At 48.7% G+C, this 19,418-nt stretch overlaps 1 protein-coding gene across 8 annotated transcripts in view; it reads right to left on the bottom strand.

Annotated features, from left to right (window-relative positions):
• RFX2 (regulatory factor X2) overlaps positions 1 to 19,177 on the bottom strand; it is a 97,163-nt gene extending 77,986 nt beyond the window's left edge. For all 8 annotated transcript variants that reach the window (XM_068537167.1, XM_068537169.1, XM_068537162.1 and 5 more), the window contains exon 1: positions 19,027 to 19,177. The gene's annotated coding sequence lies outside the window, so the exon portion shown is untranslated. The remainder of the gene's footprint in view (positions 1 to 19,026) is intronic.
• Between the last annotated feature and the right edge of the window lie 241 nt (positions 19,178 to 19,418).

The following is a 19,418-nucleotide window of genomic DNA, read 5'->3' as shown; positions in this document are numbered from 1 at the left end:
TTCGCTAGTTAGTATACGACCACAGACAAGATGGATCTTTAGGGCCTTTACTAAAACTGTGACCTATGGTTCGGCAGGAGAGGTGGGACTTATGAGACACAAGGTGTGAAAGAATATGCCTCCTCTAGTGTAATGCTGCAAAACACAAGTGGAGTAAAAGACTTACTATTATTTTTTAAATTGTGGCAAATATGTATCACAAAATTTACCATTTTAACCATTTTTAAGTGCACAGCTCAGTGGCATTAAGTACTGATACATTCACACTGTTGGGCCACCATCCCCACCATCCATCTCCAGAACTTTCTCATCTTGCCAAACTGAAACTCTGGCCCCATGAAACACTGACTCTCCATCCCCCTCCCCCAGCCCCTGGCCCCCACCATCTACTTCCTGTCTCTGTGGATCTGACTCCTCTGGGGACCTCACGTAAGTGGAATCAGACAGTATTTATCCTTCTGTGTCTGGCTTATTTCTCTGAGCAGAGAAATAAGGTTCATCATGTCCTCAAGGTTCATCCATGTTGTAGAATGGGTCAGACTGTCCTTCCTTTTCAGGGCGGAATAACAGTCCACTGTATGGATGGACTATATTTTGTTTATCCAGTCATCTTTCAATGGACTCTTGGGTTGTTTCCATCTTTGGGCTGCTGTGAATAGTGCTGCTGTGAACATGGGTGTACAAGTATTTGTCCAAGTCTCTAGGTATTTATCCAGAAGAGGAATCGCAGGATCGTATGGTAATTCCATGTTTAATTTTTTTAGGAATGGCCATAGTGTTTCCGCAGCAGCTGCACCATTTTACATTCTGCTGGTCATGCACAAGAGTTCCAACTTCTCCACATCATTGCCAGTACTTGCTATTTTCTGTTTTGTTTTTTTTTTTTCAATAGTAGCCATCCGAATGGTGTGAATTGGTATCTCACTGTGGTTCTGATTTATATTTCTTAACGATGAGTAATGTTAAGCATCTTTCCATGCGCTTATTAGCCATTTGTATGTCCTCTTTGGAGAAATGTCTATTCAGATATTTGTCTACTTCTTAATCGGCCTAAGTGTTTGTTTGTTGTTGAGTTGTAGGAGTTCTTTATATTAATCCCTTCGTTCTGGATATTAACCCCTTATCAGATATATGATTTGCAAACATTTTTTCCCGTTCCACAGGTTGCCTTTTTACTCTGATCATGTCCTTTGAAGTACAAAAGTTTAAAATTCTTATGATGTCCCATTTATCTATTTTTTTTTCTTTGGTTGCCTCTGCCTTTGGTGTCACGCCCAAGGAATCACTGCCAAATCCAACGTCATGAAGATTTCCCCCTGGGCTTCCCTGGTGGCACAGTGGTTAAGAATCCGCCTGCCAGTGCAGGGGACATGGCTTCGAGCCCTGGTCCGGGAAGATCCCACATGCCGCAGAGCAACTAAGCCCTCACGCCACAACTACTGAGCCCGCGTGCCACAACTAGTGAAGCCTGTGCGCCTAGAGCCCGTGCTCCGCAACAAGAGAGGCCACCGCAGTGAGAAGCCCGCGCACTGCAATGAAGAGTAGCCCCCGCTCACTGCAACTAGAGAAAGCCCGCGTGCGCACAGCAACGAAGACCCAATGCAACCAAAAATAAATTAATTAATTAAAAAAAATTTTCCCCCTATGTTTTCTTCTAAGAGTTTTATAGTTTTAACTCTTACATTTCCATCTTTGACTCATTTTGAGTTAATCTCTGTACCTGGTGTAAGACAGAGAAGGGTCCGACTTCATTCTTTTGCACGTGGACATCATTTGTTGAAAAGCCTGCCCTTTCCCCATTGAATGGTCTTGGCACCCTGGTTGCAGTAAATTTTTATAACCCCGTAATTAAAGCTAAGTGACAACACATGAGGGTCTCATCTTGCCAGAAAGGGCACCAGAAAAGTGAATTTGTAAAAGAAGCTGACATAAATTAGACGAATCTGCTTTTCCTCTTCAATATTAATGGACATGTCTGTGCAGACCTCTTATTCCTGCTTTCAGTGGGTGTTTCCTTCCTATTCTTCCCATACGGAGTATTTCTTTTTTCCTTTGGGCTGCGCCACGCAGCTTTTGGGATCTTAGTTCCCGGACCAGGGATCGAACCCGTGCTCTCGGCAGTGAAAGCGTGGATTCCTAACCACTGGACCGCCAGAGAACTCCCCCCATACAGAATCTGGGTAGGGCTGATGCACAACACTCTGCAGAGACACAAACACCACAGGAACACCCCTCCCTCTTCTGTTTACTACAAAGTGTTCGATTTGGACCTCATTTTTGCCCTCCTATTTTTCAAAACCTAGAGAATACTTGCGAAGTGGTTTAAACTCTGCAATGTGCCTATTCAAACGGCTACAGCAGGATCCAGTAACTGGGTCTGAGGATTCACCAGGGGTTGCACTCGAGGGGAGTCTGTGAACTTGAAATTGACCATGAAATTCAAATGGGGGCACGTGTGTCTATGCCTGTTCTTCTGGGGAGAAATGACCCACTTTCAGCAGACTCTGAAAGAGGTCTGGACTGAATAAAGGTTAAAGAACCACTGGGCTATATGTCTTTTTTTTTTTTTTTTTTTTTTTAACTTCAGTTCACAGATTCGAGGACTCCAGTCAGACAAGCCTTGTATAATCCAGGCAGGTGAGTGGTCTTTAGGAGAAAGTGACAGAATGAATCTACATCCTGGAGGAGGGCGTGTCACACCAGCAGTGCACCCCGCCATGGGGCCAGGCGGGCGGGTCACAGGAGGGGAGTGAGCCGCCCTCCCCATCTCTAGCAGGAAGCCACTGTCAGGAGGCGGCTAGTCTTCTTCGCCACCACCCTTATTTAGGGATTCGAACAGTCCAGGAGGGGACTGTGCTGATGATTAGCTATCCCGCCAACGACTACCCTGGTGATAATTAACCCACAGACCGCCAAGCCCGGAAATGCCACCGACTTGAGGAAACCTAAAAGAGAAACCTCTGCCAGTGGGAAATAAAGGGAAGAGAGAAACCGTGTTCTGTTTTTTTGTTTTTTTAATTGTATCCACCCCAATCAAGCCAAAGAAACATACGCGATTTGCCATCTTTGGCAGCTGACACTGACCAGCCCCGCGGCCAGATCATCAAGGTGACTCCCGCTTATGTTCTTACCCCAGAGAAGCCAGTTCCTCCTTGGGGTCTAGCAGCGATTCCAGCTACAACAAACGATTTCAAAGTCATGCAGGATTCATCACAAGTGGGATTTTAGCTTTACATGAAGGGGCTGAAATGTGCAAACAGTTAGCTTTTTGATCTCTAAACACCGATTTTTTTTTTGGATTGGCCATTCCACATTTTGACTTCTTACGTGTCACTGGTTCGAGTGTGTTCCAACATAAAGGCAACAGTTTTAGACGCTGGGTCTCCCACACAAGCAGTAATTCATTTCAGAAATCACTCCTAGGCCCCGTGACTCGCGCCCCAAATTCCAGAGCTGGTGCGACCCTCCGAGAGGGACCAGTCCTCGGGTGACAGCCATCGGGGCCGAGTGTCAGCGAGTGGGAGGCCTGAAGGAAGAGGAACCAAAGCTTCCTGATGGCAGAGGACCTGGCCACCCTGAGTCTTGGTCTAAACCTCAGCCTGGCTCTCCAGGGCCTGGAAGACAGAGAGGCTGCCTGGAGAGAAAGGCCAGGATGCTGGGGACTGGGGAAAGCGCCATCTCACAGACACAAGGAGGAAAGGGGATGCAGCCTGCAGGATGGATGTGGCCAGACCAAGACTCTTTTTGTTTTTTAAATAAATTTATTTATTTTATTCTTGGCTGTGTTGGGTCTTCGTTGCTGCGAGCAGGCTTCTCATTGCGGTGGTTTCTCTTATGGCAGAGCACGAGCTCTAGGCGCGCGGGCTTCAGTAGTTGTGGCTCGCGGGCTCTACAGCGCAGGCTCAGTAGTTGTGGCGCACGGGCTTAGTTGCTCCGCGGCATGTGGGATCTTCCCGGACCAGGGCTCGAACCTGTGTCGCCTGCATTGGCAGGCGGATTCTTAACCACTGCGCCACCAGGGAAGCCCCCAAGATTCTTTTTAATTACAGCAAACAGGAAAAGATGATAATGCAGTAAATATTATCCCCTTCGCCTTAAAGGAAGTGAAAAATAGTGTTAAACGCTGCTGGCAAGTCTAAGCGTTCATACACCTCCAAAGCAGCACCGTGTTCACACTTGCATGATGCTGTACCCAGTGCTGGTCAAATACAACCAGCACTGTGAGTGACACCAGCCCCTGGTTACCTTTTCCTGGAAAGGGCCCAACAGCAAATATTTTAGGGTTAGATGCTCCCTGTTGAGACTACTCAGCCCCTCTAACGTAGGGTGAAAGCTGTCACAGACGATACGTACATGGATGAGCGTGCCAATAAAACTTCACTTATGGCCCCTGAAATGTGAATTTCATGTGTTCCAAAATATTATTCTTTTGTTGGTTTTTTTCAACCACTTCAAAATGGAAGAAGTCATTCTTGTCTCTAAGAGAGGCTAAAACAATTCCGGATAAATAAAAAGACAGGTGTCAAATGACAAATCAGCGTCCAGAGGCTCAAGGACACTCCGAGGGTGATCACCCACAAGCCTGTCCAGTCTCCCTCATTGAGCGGAGGAGGCAGGATGTTGGGAAGTCTCTGAAAAGGACGTGCCCACAGCCAGAGCTGGAGACGCGTCATGAGGGAGAGAGGGGACAGCCCTCATGTCCTGTGGCTTCTGACCCTCCCTCCCCTCTACCCCTCCCACCACGTAGCTCTGATGCACGCGCCCCCCCCCCCACCCATCTTTATGATTCAGGGTCTTTGGGCATTTCACAAAGGAAGAGAAATTTGTGGATGCAGGAAAACTGTAAAAGATGACACCTTTGAATAGACATTTTTCCAAAGGAGGTATAGAAATGGGCAATGAAAAGATGCTCAAACATCATTAGTCATTTGGAAAATGAAATTAAAAACCACAACAAGATACTGTTTCACAACTACTAGGTTGGCTATAATAAAAACAAGGGAAAAGAAGACGTGGAGAAATTGGAGCCCTCCTACACTGCTGGTGGGAATGGAAAACGGAGCGGCTGCTGTGGAAAACATTTGGCAACTCCTCCAGAAGTTGGTCACCGTTTGACCCGGCAACTCCACTCCTGGGTATGCACCCAGGAGAAACAGAAATCTATGTTCACACAAAAACTTGTGCACGAACATTCATAGCAGCATTAAATGTAATAGCCAGAAAGTAGAAACAACCCAAATGTCCATCAGTGGATGAACGGATAAACAAATTGTGGTCCATGCATACGATGGAATATTATTCAGCCACAAAAGGGAAGGAAGCTCTGACACTCGCTACAACGTCCATGAGCTTCAACACATGATGCTCAATGGAAGAAGCCTGTCGCAAAGGGCCACGGGTTGTATGATGCCATTTTAGGAAACGTCCAGAACAGGCAAATCCACTGAGACAGGAAGTAGATTAGCGGTGGCCAGGGGTTGAGGGGAGGGGGAACGGGGAGGGGCTGGTAACGGGCAAAGGGTTTGTTTTGGGGGCGATGAAAAAGTTCTAGAATTAGATAGTGATGAAGGTTACACAACATGGTGAATATCCTAAAAAATCACTGAATTGTACCTTAAAATGGTGAATTTTATGTTATGTGAATTTTATCTCAATTAAAAGAAAATGACCCAGCAAGTGTGGGCAGATGCCAGGCAAGAAGCAAAACAGATGCTCTATAAGCTAAACTTGTTCCTATATTCTTTACCTGAGAAGAAGCGAAACGCGGCACTGCTCCCAACAATGAGAGGTTAGGCCTGAGAACTGACTAGGTCGGAATTCTTTATATAACGCTTTCAGAAGTAAACTTGGTTAACCAACAAAAATACTCCTCACACGCTATCCCAAAGAGACCTTCTGTTTGAAGACCTCAGTGACGTGCGGGAAGGTGTAAGAAAGCCTGTTTTAAAAATGCCACAATGTTTGGTCAGACGTGTCCCGTAAACAGAACTGATTTTGGGAAAGGAGTGAGGAGTGAACAGCTAGGGACAGGCTTCTCACCATCAGGAAACTGAAAGGAGAATATGTCCCAGTTCAGGAGTTGAGAGAAGTGAAGACTCCCTGCCCGCCCCACGCAAGTGAACCTCACCACTGGAGGATAAAGGAGCAGGCAGTTTCGAGAAGATTCCATATTCATGAAACACTAACAAAGGAAAACCAAATTAGGTTAGTGTCTCAGAAGTCTTCAAGGATGTTAAAAAGAAAAATATGATCCGCTAAGTTTAAAGTGGGGGGAAAGCCTCGATTAGGGATGGATAACTTTATTCTACTTGGTCGGAATTCTGGTTTTACATTGTTTGTGTGGAGTTAAAGAGAGAGTCTGCACAGTAATGAGAAGTCAACGACATGGAGAGACAGAGGCTGGAGAGCAGGATCTAGAGGCTGCAGGAGGGGGTCCCCGCTCGAGAGGATACACTGCAGCAGGAGCAGGTCCCCTGGCTGGTGCTGGAGGGTGATGACCCCGAGGGACAGGTCTTCTGCTGGGACCACAGCCAGTGAATGCTTTGATGGAGCGTCAACGTAGCAGTTGAACACCACGTACCAACAGGGAATTGGAAGGGGTGGGAAAATGCCGTTGCCATGCAAGCCTCAGCTCAGAGTCAAGGCAACAAGCGTGAACTTGTGTCAGCACAAACCGGCTGAGCGGCTGGGCCTCCCCCGAGGCACCCGCAGCCCTGGGCCCAGCTTGTGGTGATGGACTGGGGCTGAGTCAGCCGCACGTGGGCTGTGAAACGGGTGGAGCAGAATTGACAGGGGCTGGTCCAGGGAGAGGGGGTGAGGCGCTCCGGAACCTCCAAAATCAGGGGCAGAATACGATGGACGCGGTCATCGTGCATTTTCCTGGGGCGGGGGGAGGACACACGTGTTCACCCGATTGTCCAAAGGTCTGTAACCCGCTGTTCTATGAATGGGACGAGGAGTTAAGGGTAAAGGACTGGCACATTGAAATGCCCTTAATAAGGAGCTAATTAAATACCTCGGGACACATCCATACAGAGGAATCTCAGGCAGTCAATGTAGAAAGATGCAGCAGACACACAGAGTGATAAGGAAAGATACATACTAAATAATAGATGAAAAGAGCACGTTGCAGAAAAGTGGTCATAATATGATCCATTTTTTTTTGCCTACGTGAAAGGAATGAAGCACTGACACACACCACAATGTGGATGAACCCTGAAAACATGAAGCTTAGTAAGAGGAGCCAGTCGCCAAAGGCCAGAGTGAGTGATTCCATTTATATGAAACGTCCAGAACAGGCAAATCCACAGAGACAGAGAGTGGACTCGTGGTTGCCAGGGGCTGGGGAGGGGCATGGGGGTGACTGCTAACGGGGACGGGGTTTCTTTTTGGGGTGATGGAATGTTCTGGAACTAGACAGCAGTGACGGTTGCATAACCTTGTGACTATACTAAAAACCACGGAATTGTACACTTTATAAAGGGGTGAACTTTATGATATGTGAATTACATTTCAATTAAAAAATAAGAAAGTATCAGTGAGAATGTTTTATCTGCACACAAAATATCTCAAAGGATCCATGCTGAACTTTATCAGCGGTGGAAGGGGCAGGAGGAGAGAAGAGGAGGAAGCCAGAGGCTCTCTTTTCCCTTTTTATTTTTTTGCGCTAGTTGAATGTTTTCTACCGTGAAAAGATATGACTTCCCTAATTGAAAAGAGGAAATAAACAGACTTCCGGGCACTGCCCATAAGGATCTCAAAGTCCCCAAACGGTCCCTAGGGAATTGTGGGATCAAACTGCCCAGTGGCCCAGAGTGGACACCTGTTTTGTTTGCAAAGTCCAGTCATGATCACTTTAGAAAATGGCAAACATCGGAGGCAGGGGGGACCTGTGCTACTCAGACCTTTGAGTGACCTCAAACTGTGAGGCTAGGAAGTACTGAACACAGTAAAGAGCTCAAACAGTGGTCGCCTTTTAAAAAGAGTAGGGATCAGCCATAAAAAGAAACGAAATTGAGCTATTTGTAGTGAGGTGGATGGACCTAGAGTCTGTCTTACAGAGTGAAGACAGTCAGAAAGAGAAAAACAAATACCGTATGCTAACACATATATATGGAATCTAAAAACAAAATGGTACTGATGAACCTAGTGGCAGGGCAGGAATAAAGACGCAGACATAGAGAACGGACTTGAGGACATGGGGGTGGGGAGGGGGAAGCTGGGACGAAGTGAGAGAGTAGCATGGACATATATACACTACCGAATGTAAAATGCATGGCTAGGGGGAAGCAGCCGCATAGCACAGGGAGATCAGCTCGGTGCTTTGTGACCACCTGGAGGGGTGGGATAGGGAGGGTGGGAGGGAGACGCAACAGGGAGGGGATGGGGGATATATGTATGCATATGGCCGATTCACTTTGTTGTACAACAGAAACTAACACAGCATTGTGAAGCAATTATACCTCAATAAAGATGTATAAAAATTTTTTTAAAAATAAAAAGAGTAGGGATGGCCTAAAGGTGATGGCTGTCCTCATTTTAACACTTTTACCCACAGTGCCCAATACTGAGCTCGTGAAATGTGGCCGGTCCGAACCCAGACGCGCCGCGGGTGTAAACTACACACTGGATTTCAGAGACTCTGCACGCCAAGAAGGATGTGAACTACCTCAATAAAAACTGTTTCATATAGATGCCATGTTAAAAAAACAACAATACTTTGGAGATACTGCATTAAATAAAATATACTGTTCAAATTAATTTCACCTGTTTTTACTTTTTAGAACGTGGCTACTAGAAAATTTTAACTGACACATGCAGCTCGCATTATGTCTCCGCTGGACAGTTGTGATCCAGGGGACTCCTAGAATAAACCACCCAACCGGGAAACTGCAAATCTCTCACGAGGCCCTATTTTACTAGAAAGTAAGCGAAATGATTTTAGAGCTCAGTCAGATCTTGACCTAGTAAGAACTCGAGTCAATTCAACAAATAATTACTCTAATTGGTGCCCTACAGAGACAGACCTGGTCTGTCCTCAGGGGTCTTACCCTGCGTGAGAGAGATAAGGAGACACACAGATAACTCCTTCTGTGGCAAAGGTGACAGGTGTGGACTCCAGGTGGAACTTGGGACCATAAACCCTGGGGCGGGGAACCTGGGAAGGTCCCATCCTGGATGCTGCGGGACAGGCAAGACCATCCCATGGGTGGGGGGTGGACAGGGAGGGGGGGCCAGTTCAAGAGCAGGCGCCGTGCACAGGAAGGTGTGCGTGTCAGGCGGGCGGGGAGGCAGGAGAAGCAGAGGGTGTGGACCGGGGGTTCTCTGGGAAAACAGGCTGTGAACGCTCCTGGACTCCATCCTCTATCGCAGGGCAGAGGTCAGCAAACCACCGGCCGCGCCCGCGGCCAAGTCCGGCCCAGTCTGCTGCCTGGTTTTGTACGGTCCACAAACTAAGAATGATTTTTACATTTTTTAATGGTTGAAAAAAAATCAGAGTCAAAATATTTTGTGACTCATGAAAATGACATGAAATTCACATTTCAGTGCCCATAAGTGAAGTTTTGTTGGCACACAGCACCCTTCACAAATGGCCAGAGCCGCTGCAAAAGCTGGTTCCAAACAGTGACAAGTGGCCCTATCACTCTGCAGAAAGGAGAATTCGTTCAGTCCACAAATTCTGAGTGCCATGTTTTGTGGACGAAATAAATCTAGCAGACAAAAGTACGTTTGTTTCAAATCGACTTTTTAACAGAGTGACATCTTTGAAAAATTGCAAAGCAAACAAATATGAATCGAGCCGTTGCAATCGGCCTGACGCAGAATTAGGCATTTAACATTGTCCACCGTGTACAGGGCTCCTGGCTTTGGGACCTGGCAGCAGTTGGGTGGTAAGACTCCATGTTCCCAGGAAGATCCCTGCTTTCTGGAAAAGATCTTGACTTGCAATTTTGGCTGGGCCAAAAGGGGAGGCCATTAACAGCAGGGGTCTTTGATTAAAATTTCTCTGGGGATTTGGTAAAGGAAAACTACGTATTGAAAGGGCTGGAATGATGTTAATCTAAGCTGAATCAAAAACATGGAGTTTTGATGGCTAGCAGACATCGGGCAAGGGGTTGGTGATTTTTGCTTTGTTACTCCACGTAGGCCTCGCCCTCTAAAGAGCTCTCTGGGCTCAAGTGTTTGATTCACTCACGTGTGAAGTACAAAGCTCTGTGGGAAGTGCGGCAGGGACAGCTGTCCCTGTCCCTGGGGAGCTCACAACCGAGAACAGGAAATGAGACACGCAAACCACTACGGCACGTCCATGTCGTCTTGGGATGTGAAATCTATGTGCCCTGGCACTTCTGGCTGATTAATCCTGGGGTCCCTAACTAGGGGGTGATTCTGCCCCCCAGGGGACATTTGCCAAGGGGTGGGCGCTCCTGGCAGGTGGAGGCCAGGGGTGCTGTGTTCAACCTCCTACGAGGCCCAGGACGGCCTCCCCGCCCTCCCACCAAGAACGATCAGGCCCCAAAGTCAATGGCGATGCGTTGGAGAAACCTGGCCTAGTCTTCTGTTTCCCCACTTAGCTCACCAATTAACATCTCAAGGGTCCCTGGCGAAAGAGCATCGGAGAAGAGCTAAGATTTTTCGTCAGTAGAAATGACATTTCAGAACGAGGGGAGACCCGAGTATAAGACCTGTTTAAGGCATGGCAAGTCCATTTGGAGAAGTCGTGAAAGATAGGCAATTGAAAAGGGAGATGGGGCTGGACCGAGACGAGCCTTGAATGCCGAGCTAAGTACGGTGTGGTTACAACGAAAGGGAGGGGCCAGTCCATCCGATTGGCTACAAAAGGCAGAGAGAATGTGCCCATCCTCTCCCCGTGACACAGCCCAGGAGAGCCACGGTGGGCAGGACTGGGAGGAGATGAAGAGATGAGTGAGAATCGTGAGCCAACGGCACACAGACCCACGCAGGATCTGGGAGTGATTCTGAGCGCGCTGTCGCTGTAGAGCTAGAGGCTGGAGAAATCCTGCTTCTAGAACAGGAGAGGAAGGCTGAGCTCCTCAGGCCACTGGGGCTACAAGAGAGAGAGGAGCGAGGCTGCGCCCCGAGGAGCTCCCTACCCGGAATCTGGGTGAGGCCCCACAGCGCTGCCCGGCCACCACGTCTAACTCCGTCACCCTGTGGTTTGTTCAGTTAGAAAACTGCTCATCGGTGAGTCTCTTCCGGTGCCCACTGGGTCTCCTTAGGGAGCACAGGCCAGGTGACAACGGCTCGGCCAGCTGTGGACTCAGGCCAGTGACGAATTCCGTGGTTACAGGGCTTCCAGAAATACCTTCTATTCACGCCTGCTTGTCATTTTAAGAGTTGGCCGTATCACCGTACCACGATGTACACAATTGATGAGCCCTGGAATTATACCCACTTCATGCTTTAACTTCCAGTCTGAATGTCAGTGGCCAATGGTGGGTAACAATTTAAAATTTCTCTATCACCTTCTCCCCTCGTAACTCCCCGCATGATGATCTATGAATACACTTAAGTATTCGACTAATTCTAAGCAACTCGGATGTTTGATATTTGGGACCCACAAATATTTGCCGAACAGATGGAAACCCTAGAGAGCTCTAAATATAAAGAGGTCCCCAGTATGGTGAATTCTTCTAGAAAATGGAGAATCCTTTTCAAAATCGAAGCACATCCTTCAAGCTGTTTTCTGTGGGTCTGGAATTCCGAATTTATTTTTTCTCCAAGCAGGCTCCATCTGTACGTATTCTGAGAAGGACAGGCGAGGTGGGAAAGCTCCAGGTGGTGTTTTCTTTGGGTTCTCCCTGGATGGGGTGGATTTTTGTGGGCTGGTGATTCTGGGGGGAAACTGCTTCCCTGGCCTTACCCCACAGATCACCTTTTGGACAGAAACATGTCCTGGAAACATGGCACTATTTCGAAAAGATAAACAGTTTGCGTTTTAAAAATATAAGCATAATTAAGCGTTGCTGCAACTTCAGGAATGGGCTTCTGTACCATTAGTGTGATTTCAAGTTTTCCGAGGAGACAGGAGCTCATGAGCCAAGCCTTCTGTCGTTCTGTGGGGACGCGTCCTTTCCCCTTCCTGCCAGGGGACTGTCCCCATCTGATGATCGCTTTGGTCTCTACCAGGCCTCACTGTCCCTGGTGCTCAGTCCTTGAGAGTTACTTCCCCCTCTGCCTTCAGAGCCCTTTCCCAGGTTCCCCCCTCACCTAAGAATTGCTGTGAAATCTTCTCTGTCCAGCATGATTCACAGTAGCCAAGTGTGGAAGCAGTCCACACATCCATCGAGGGATGAAAGGATAAACAAATGTGGTCCATCCACACAATGGAATATTATTCAGCTTTAAAAAGAAAGGAAATTCTGACACCTGCTACAACATGGATGATCCTTGAGATCATCAGTGAAATAAGCCAGACACAAAAGGACGAATACTGTCTGATCCCACTCACAGGAGGTCCCTCGAGAAGTCAAATCCGTAGAGACAGGAAGTAGATGGTGGGGGCCAGGGACTGGGGGAGGGGCTGGAGAGTCAGTGTTTCATGGGGACAGAGTTTCAGTTTGGGGAGATGAGAAAGTTCTGGGGATGGACAGTGGGGATGGTTGCACAACAATGAATGTCCTTAATGTCACTGAGATGTGCGCTTAACTTTATGTCATTATATTTTGCCATCATTTTGTAAAAAACCACTTTCCTATGACTCTTCGTTGGTTTCCTGCTCCTTGAAATCTGATGGTTCTACCTTTGGCCTTCTCACTCTCCACCTCTCTGAGTGAGCTCATCCGTTTTCACGACTGAAATGACCAATTACATACTGACAGCTCCCAGATCCTGACCTCCAGCCTGGACTGCGTGTCCCCCCACCGTCCCCCACTGTCTCCAGACCCTGAAATCCAGCAGCCTGGCAGGAAACTGCCCGCACTCGGCTGGCCCCCATGCATCTCAAGCTGGCCAAGCCCACACCTGAACGCATTACCCCTCTCCGCCCCACTACCTTCTCCCAGGATCCCTGACTCACTGAAGCAGCCTGTTCTACCTGATCCCCAAAATCAGACACCCAGGGATCGCCCTGGGCTCCTCCCTGCCCTTGGTCCCACGAGAGTCACCGGGTCCTCAGAGCCCCGAGAACCCTGCAGCTCTGTCCCCACGCAGCATCCCCGGCTGGTGCTGTCAGCCAGGTCGCCATCGCCCTGGGCCTGGACCACGGCAGCTGTTAATTCTGCGTCGCCATCCTCCAGACACCATACCTTTCGCCACACCTACCAAAATCCCATCTGATCACAAAGTGCTTCCCCAGCAAACCTCTCAGCCTAGCACCAGACGAGTCCCACTCGTCCAGCCAGGGGTCGGCAAACTTTTCCTGTAAAAGCCCAGACAGTAAATATTTTAGGCTTTGCGGTCCACGTTCTGTGTCGGTCGCAAATAGTCAACCCCGCCGTGGCCTCAAAAGGGCAGCCAGAGACAGTATGGAAATGAACAAGCGTGGCTGTGTTCTAGTGAAACTTTGCTTCCAAAAACAGGCTGTGTGTGCCGACACCTGTTCTCCTCTCTGGCCTGATCTCCCCTGTACCCTGCACTCGGCTTCCAGAAAACAGCCGCACCACGGCTCTCCCCACCAGTTTGCTTGTACGTCAAGACTCCGCTCCAGCCCGCCTCCTCTTGGACACCTTTCGTGGCCCCTCCAGGCGAGCGGCCTGCCACACACATGTCCTAGAGGGACCTCTAGCCCATCCCCGTTCTGAAACTATCGCCCTCTCCTAGTTGGTCTTTGGTCTCTGTAACCTCATAGGATAGTGTTTGACTCAGAAAGGAATGAATGAATGAGCGATGAAGAAATGGCAGAGGTCCAGAAAGCAGGTTTTCCAGCAAGTGACTGGACACCACGGCTCTGACAGCTACAGGCAGAGGTGAAATCTCCCAACAACTTAATTTATACTTAGAATAGCAGCCAGAGTCCTCCCCATGGCCTCTGGGGCCCTGTGCCTCTCCTCCTTATGCTCACCAGTTATTAGCCACACAGCCGCCTTTCTCTGCTCCGACCAGGCCCAGCTGACTCCTCCTGCCGCAGGACCTTTGCACCTGCTGCCCCCCACCCCGCCCCACCTGGAAGGCTCTTCCCTCTGAACAGCACAGGGCTGCTCCCTCTCATCATGACAGTCTCAGCTCACCTGTCACCTCCTGAAGAACTTCCCTGGACACCAGGAGCCCAGTTCTTACACACACACACACACACACACACACACACACACACACACACACACTCAAAATAACTGCAGAGATCTTAGTAGAAACAGGTTTACTATATATAGCACATCTGGGCTTTGTTACATAGTAAATGACAAATAATCACTATATTGGCCATCACATGTAAGTTCTAGATTTTTAATGGCTTTAGAATTTTTTTTTTTCATTTCTAAACATGGACTATGGCAGGTATAATCTGATTCACAGCATCTGAAATCCACGTGCTGTACGTATCACCCATAGGCTTGGGAAGACAACTGTATTTTTTGTAAATTCATAGAATTGACCACAATTTAAAATGAGGTTACCAGGGCATGAAACCATGCTTTAAAACACATAAAACCAATGTATCATAAAATAGGAATGCACTTCAGGAAAAAAGAAGTGAGGTGTAGCAAGGAGAAAGGCCATGCTGTCTGCTCCAGTCAAATCCTGGCATGAAGACCAGGACTGTTCTCACCTCCAAGTGGCTGATTTCCAGACTTCGACAGGATTGGCACCTAAGAGCCAGCACTAACGGAGAGGGGAAACCAGTTTTTAAATTTTCTCATCTGTAGGTTCTTCCTGCAGAGCTGGCTGCTTGGCAAAACTTGTCTGCAAGTGTGATGTTTTGGGAGTGATTTCAGATGGACCGATACCCCAACCAAGATGTGGGACTTTGAGACACTTTTTGGGTTGTTTTTTGGTTTTGCCCAGCACTTAACGCTTGCAGAGTGCCATATCTGTACCCGAGAATTTCTATGCAATCGAAGGGTATTTCCCACCTTAAAACAGACAGTGGAAGGCTCACCCACTCAATCGAGCAAGATGTATTTACTGAATGTCTCCTCAGCATTTGGTGGTCAAGAAACCAAAATTAAAAAATCACCCCAGGCAGGCCACACTGCTTGTTTGCTTGTTCTAATAATAAAAATAACAACAACAATAATAATAGCTACTCCGTTGTACACCTATTCTGTGCCAGAACCTGGGCTAAACAGTTATAATATTCTTTCCTCTTTTTTTTTTTTTCTTTTTGCTGCACTGCACGGCTTGCGGGATCTTAGTTCCCTGACCAGGGATCAAACCTGTGTCCCCTGCAGTGGAAGCGCAGAGTCCTAACCCCTGGACCGCCAGGGAATTCCCTATAATATTATTTCTAATATCAAAACCATATAAGTGATTTTCTCTTTCACCGATGCCAAACCTTACCTGGAGTCACAGAGCTAATCAACGTTAACCCCTTCTCTGTGGGGCCCTAAAGCCCACATCAGCAGCATCCAGGGCTGGGACTTGTATTTTTCCTTTCCTTTGACCCCTGACCCCGTTCATCCAATCTGAGGATCGCAACAGGACATGATACGATCCCTGGTGAACAGGCTGGAATCATCTGGGCAAGAGGCTCGGACCAGGGGCTGGCTGTGGAGGTGGCGAGGCGTGGTCAGATTCTAGGACTCTACCTTTTTGCTGATGGCTTGAGAGAGAGAGGGCTGGAGGACGACGCCAACATGTTGGCCTGAGCAGCCAGGAGAAGCCGGCTGATGTTCACTAAGGGAGCTCGGAGCCTTCAGAGGAGCAGACTGGGGGACTAAGCCCTTGCCTCTAAGCTGCCTGTCAGCATCACCATCTTCACCAGCTGCAGCCTGCCAGCCCACGGCGTGGGGGCTCTCCACGGCTCTGCCCCCCATCCTCTGCCCCCACTCTTTATCCCACACGCCCCCTTAATTCTGGGTCTTCCTCTCCTAAGCTTCTCCCTCTCTTTTGTCTTTTCCTATAAGAAGTCCTTTGCTGATCTTGGGTTCCGTGAGGGTCCTGACAAGGGAGGCAGTTTCTCTGAGAACTTCCCTTGCTTTGAAAAAAGTTTCACATTTTACAAATAAGTAGGTGTGTATAGGGGAGCACGTTATTTCAATAAGTGGTCAACCTGCATTAATTAAAAAGAGCCGAAAGAGATATGGGGATATATGTATATGTATAGCCGATTCACTTTGTTATAAAGCAGAAACTAACGCATCATTGTAAAGCAATTATACTCCAATGAAGATGTTAAAAAAAAAAAAAAGAGCCGAATATACTATAAGATATGGTTCCTTCTGGCTCTGGAATTTTACAAGCAAAACCACCCCCTGTGACTATAAAAATCCTGCAAGCACATTTAAAATGTTGACTCAATTATATATACTATTAATGAAAATTCAATTAATTAAATATTGATTAATATTACTTAATTTTAACTCGAATCTGAAACTACAAATTAGGTCTAAGGAATAAGAGCCAGATAAACAATTTCCCAGCATCTGCATTTCTGGTGAATAACTCCAGCCTGGCAGTGCTTCAGTGATAAGCATGGTTAAAGATGAATATTAAGGTGATATGTGGCCTGCACCCAGAAAGCAGATATCAACTGAATTTCAAAGGACTTGTTCTGTTACTGGGGGTCATTAATAATTCTGCCCCTCTCCTCCTGGACTCCCCTTTCGAGCATCTCAGAGGTTTATCTGGGATGAGAGGAATGCACCTAAAGAGGCAAATAGTTCATATTGCTTTTACCACAGGGGCAAACTGTTTCTGCATTCATTCCTGACCCATATCAGTTGGAACATCACAGGATCCTGGAACCAGTTATCTTTTCCATCATATATTATTAGAAGTCTTTTTTAAAAAAGACTACCAAGTCCCGCCCGATACTCTACCAAGCCTGTTGGCAAAATTAGCACCAGTAATTAAGGAAATTAAATTCCTTTCCTGGGGGGTGGGGTGGTACCATACTCTCTTTTTCTCTGGCCAGAGTAGGTGAGTAACCATTTCTAAGGTTATTTTAGAGTCAGTTCAAGTTTTTAAACTGGAGTGGGAGAAAGAACAGGTGACCAGCCCCTGGTACTCCCTGGCACAGAGGGTAAGGGTCTTTATATCAATATGAGCAAACAAATAATGTTTCAGATTATGAAGCAACAAGATAAAAATGTGCTGCCAATATGTGCAGGCAAAAAAAAAAAAAAGTTTTTGCTATTAATGTTTTCTGTTGTCGTTGTTGTCATTATTTTGATTTTTTTTTGGGTAGGTCTTAGTTGACATGGAGAGCCTTCTATCAGGTTTGCTATTTTGGATTTGCAGAGATAAAGCTGATTGGGCGGGGGGAAAACTCATGACAGACTGCACCGACAGTTCAATGCACAAAGCAAGAAAATAATTGTATGTTGCGGGGGGGGGGGGGGGGAGGGGCGGTGCATAATTAAAACACCAGAAGCCGGAATGATGTCTCCGCGGAAAGGCAGCCCTGGACTTGTGTTCTACATCCTGCCCTTCTCCCTCATTCCTGCGGGGCAACCGGGAGGTTAAAATTAGGACGATGAACCACCCCCGCCGCCGCCGCCGGAATGGCAGGGGCAGTTGGGCCCCGGGGGCCCTTGAAATAGCCACTAGGATCGGAAACGCAACTTTTCTTAGCGCAGCAGCGAGAAAAACCAACAGGGACGAAGCCTGGAGGGAGCGCCGCGGCTTGTCCCAGAGGGAAAAGAAAAGGAATCAAGAGCATTTGGAGGGGGGCGTGTTTTCGGGGGTCAGGGGTGGGGGATGGATTCACACATACACACACACACCCACGCACTCCCACAACCCGCGGAGAAAATGCCACCGAGCAGTTTGGGCCCACAAGTTGGGCTCTTTAAGCAAAATAATAAATTAATAAATTAAAAAAAACAAAAACAAAAACAAAACACAAACCCACAACCCTTTCGGTGAAACTTTTCTTGCTCCGCGATCAGTCCAAATAGGGGAGGGAGCTGCGGCGGTGCGTAGGCGCTTCCTGAGGGGCGTGGAGGGCCTGGCGGATCCAGGATCCCCCAAACTTGGGAACGCGGGGTTACCAGGGACAGAGCGGAGGAGTATCCGAGGAGCCCTAAACGCGAGGATTCTTGATGAAAAGGTGAGACACGGGTCTCTGGGAAGCCAGATTCTCGGGGAGTTCGTGGTCAAAAAGTGAGGAGGGGAGGGGTTCTTCCCCTAGACCAGCTCACCGACTTTTGGTTAAAAAGTGGGGATGGGGTTACAGAGAGCCCTCAGATTCAGTATTTGGGAACGGGGGTCAAAACGATGATCCCCGGGACAGCCCAAATTCAGGACTTTGAGGGTAAAGGTGAGAACGAATCTTTTAGGCCCTCTCAATTCAGGAATTTGAGTTTAAAGGTGAGAGAAAGGTCCCAGGGGCGCCCCAATTTCAGAGATTTGGGGAGCAAACAGGAGGAGCCCCCAGGCGCCTTCAATTCAGGAAGTTTAAATGTCAGAGTTCGAAAGGCGCTGCTAAGGAGCCCCCCAGTTGAGGGAGTTTGAGGGGAAGAGTGAGAGAGGGGTCCTCGGGCACCCCCAGCTTAAGGATTTGGGGAACGAAAGTGAGAAGAGGTTCCCCAGGAGCCCCACATTCAGGGAGTTTGAAGGTAAAAGCTTGAGAGGGGTTCCCGGGGCACCCCTAACCCGGGGATTTTGAGGGTAAGAGTGAAAGACGGTTCCCCGGGAGCCCCCAACTCAGGAAGTTTTGTAAAAAGTGAGCCGATAGGTCCTCACCTCTCCCCGAGTTCGGTTAAAAGGAAGAAGGAGACCACGGCCACTCCAAACTCCGCCGCGCTGTCGGGACTCGGGGTGCGGAGGGAGGTCCCGCGGGCGCGCCATCCCGTACGTTTGGGGTGAACGGCAGGGACTGTGCTGCCCGCTCCCCGACCCCCGATCGGGATCCCCGCCGCCCCCAGTAGTCCCCGGCCGGGCAGGGCCCGGGGCGGTCGCATCGGTCACCTGGAGTTCCGGCAGGGAGTTCGGGCAACGGCTCCCGCGGCGGCGGTGGCGGCTGCTGCGTGTTGGTCCCCGTTGGTAAGTAACAGTCTCCACGGCTACAGTCTCTATGGCGGCGGCGGTGGCGGCGGCTGCCGCTCCTCCTCCCGCTCCCGGCGCCCGCCCGCCTCTCGCCGCCTGCCCGCCTGCCGCGACGGGGCGGGGCGTTGTTATCGGCAACGGTTACCAGGCTCCACGCCCCACCCCCTCAACGGCCCGCTTCCAACGGGCGCGATGAGGGCAGGGCGCAAGACCCTGCAGCTCCCCATTGGCTGCCCGCAGTGCCTGTCAGCGGGGGCGTTCCCCGGCGAGGAAGAGGGCGAGGCTCGACCAATCGCCCCGAAGGAGGGCGGGGC

The sequence above is a fragment of the Eschrichtius robustus genome, chromosome 2 (genome assembly GCF_028021215.1).
Source record: "Eschrichtius robustus isolate mEscRob2 chromosome 2, mEscRob2.pri, whole genome shotgun sequence".
In the NCBI taxonomy this organism is placed as follows: domain Eukaryota; kingdom Metazoa; phylum Chordata; class Mammalia; order Artiodactyla; family Eschrichtiidae; genus Eschrichtius; species Eschrichtius robustus.
This window is presented reverse-complemented; position numbering and strand designations above follow the sequence as displayed.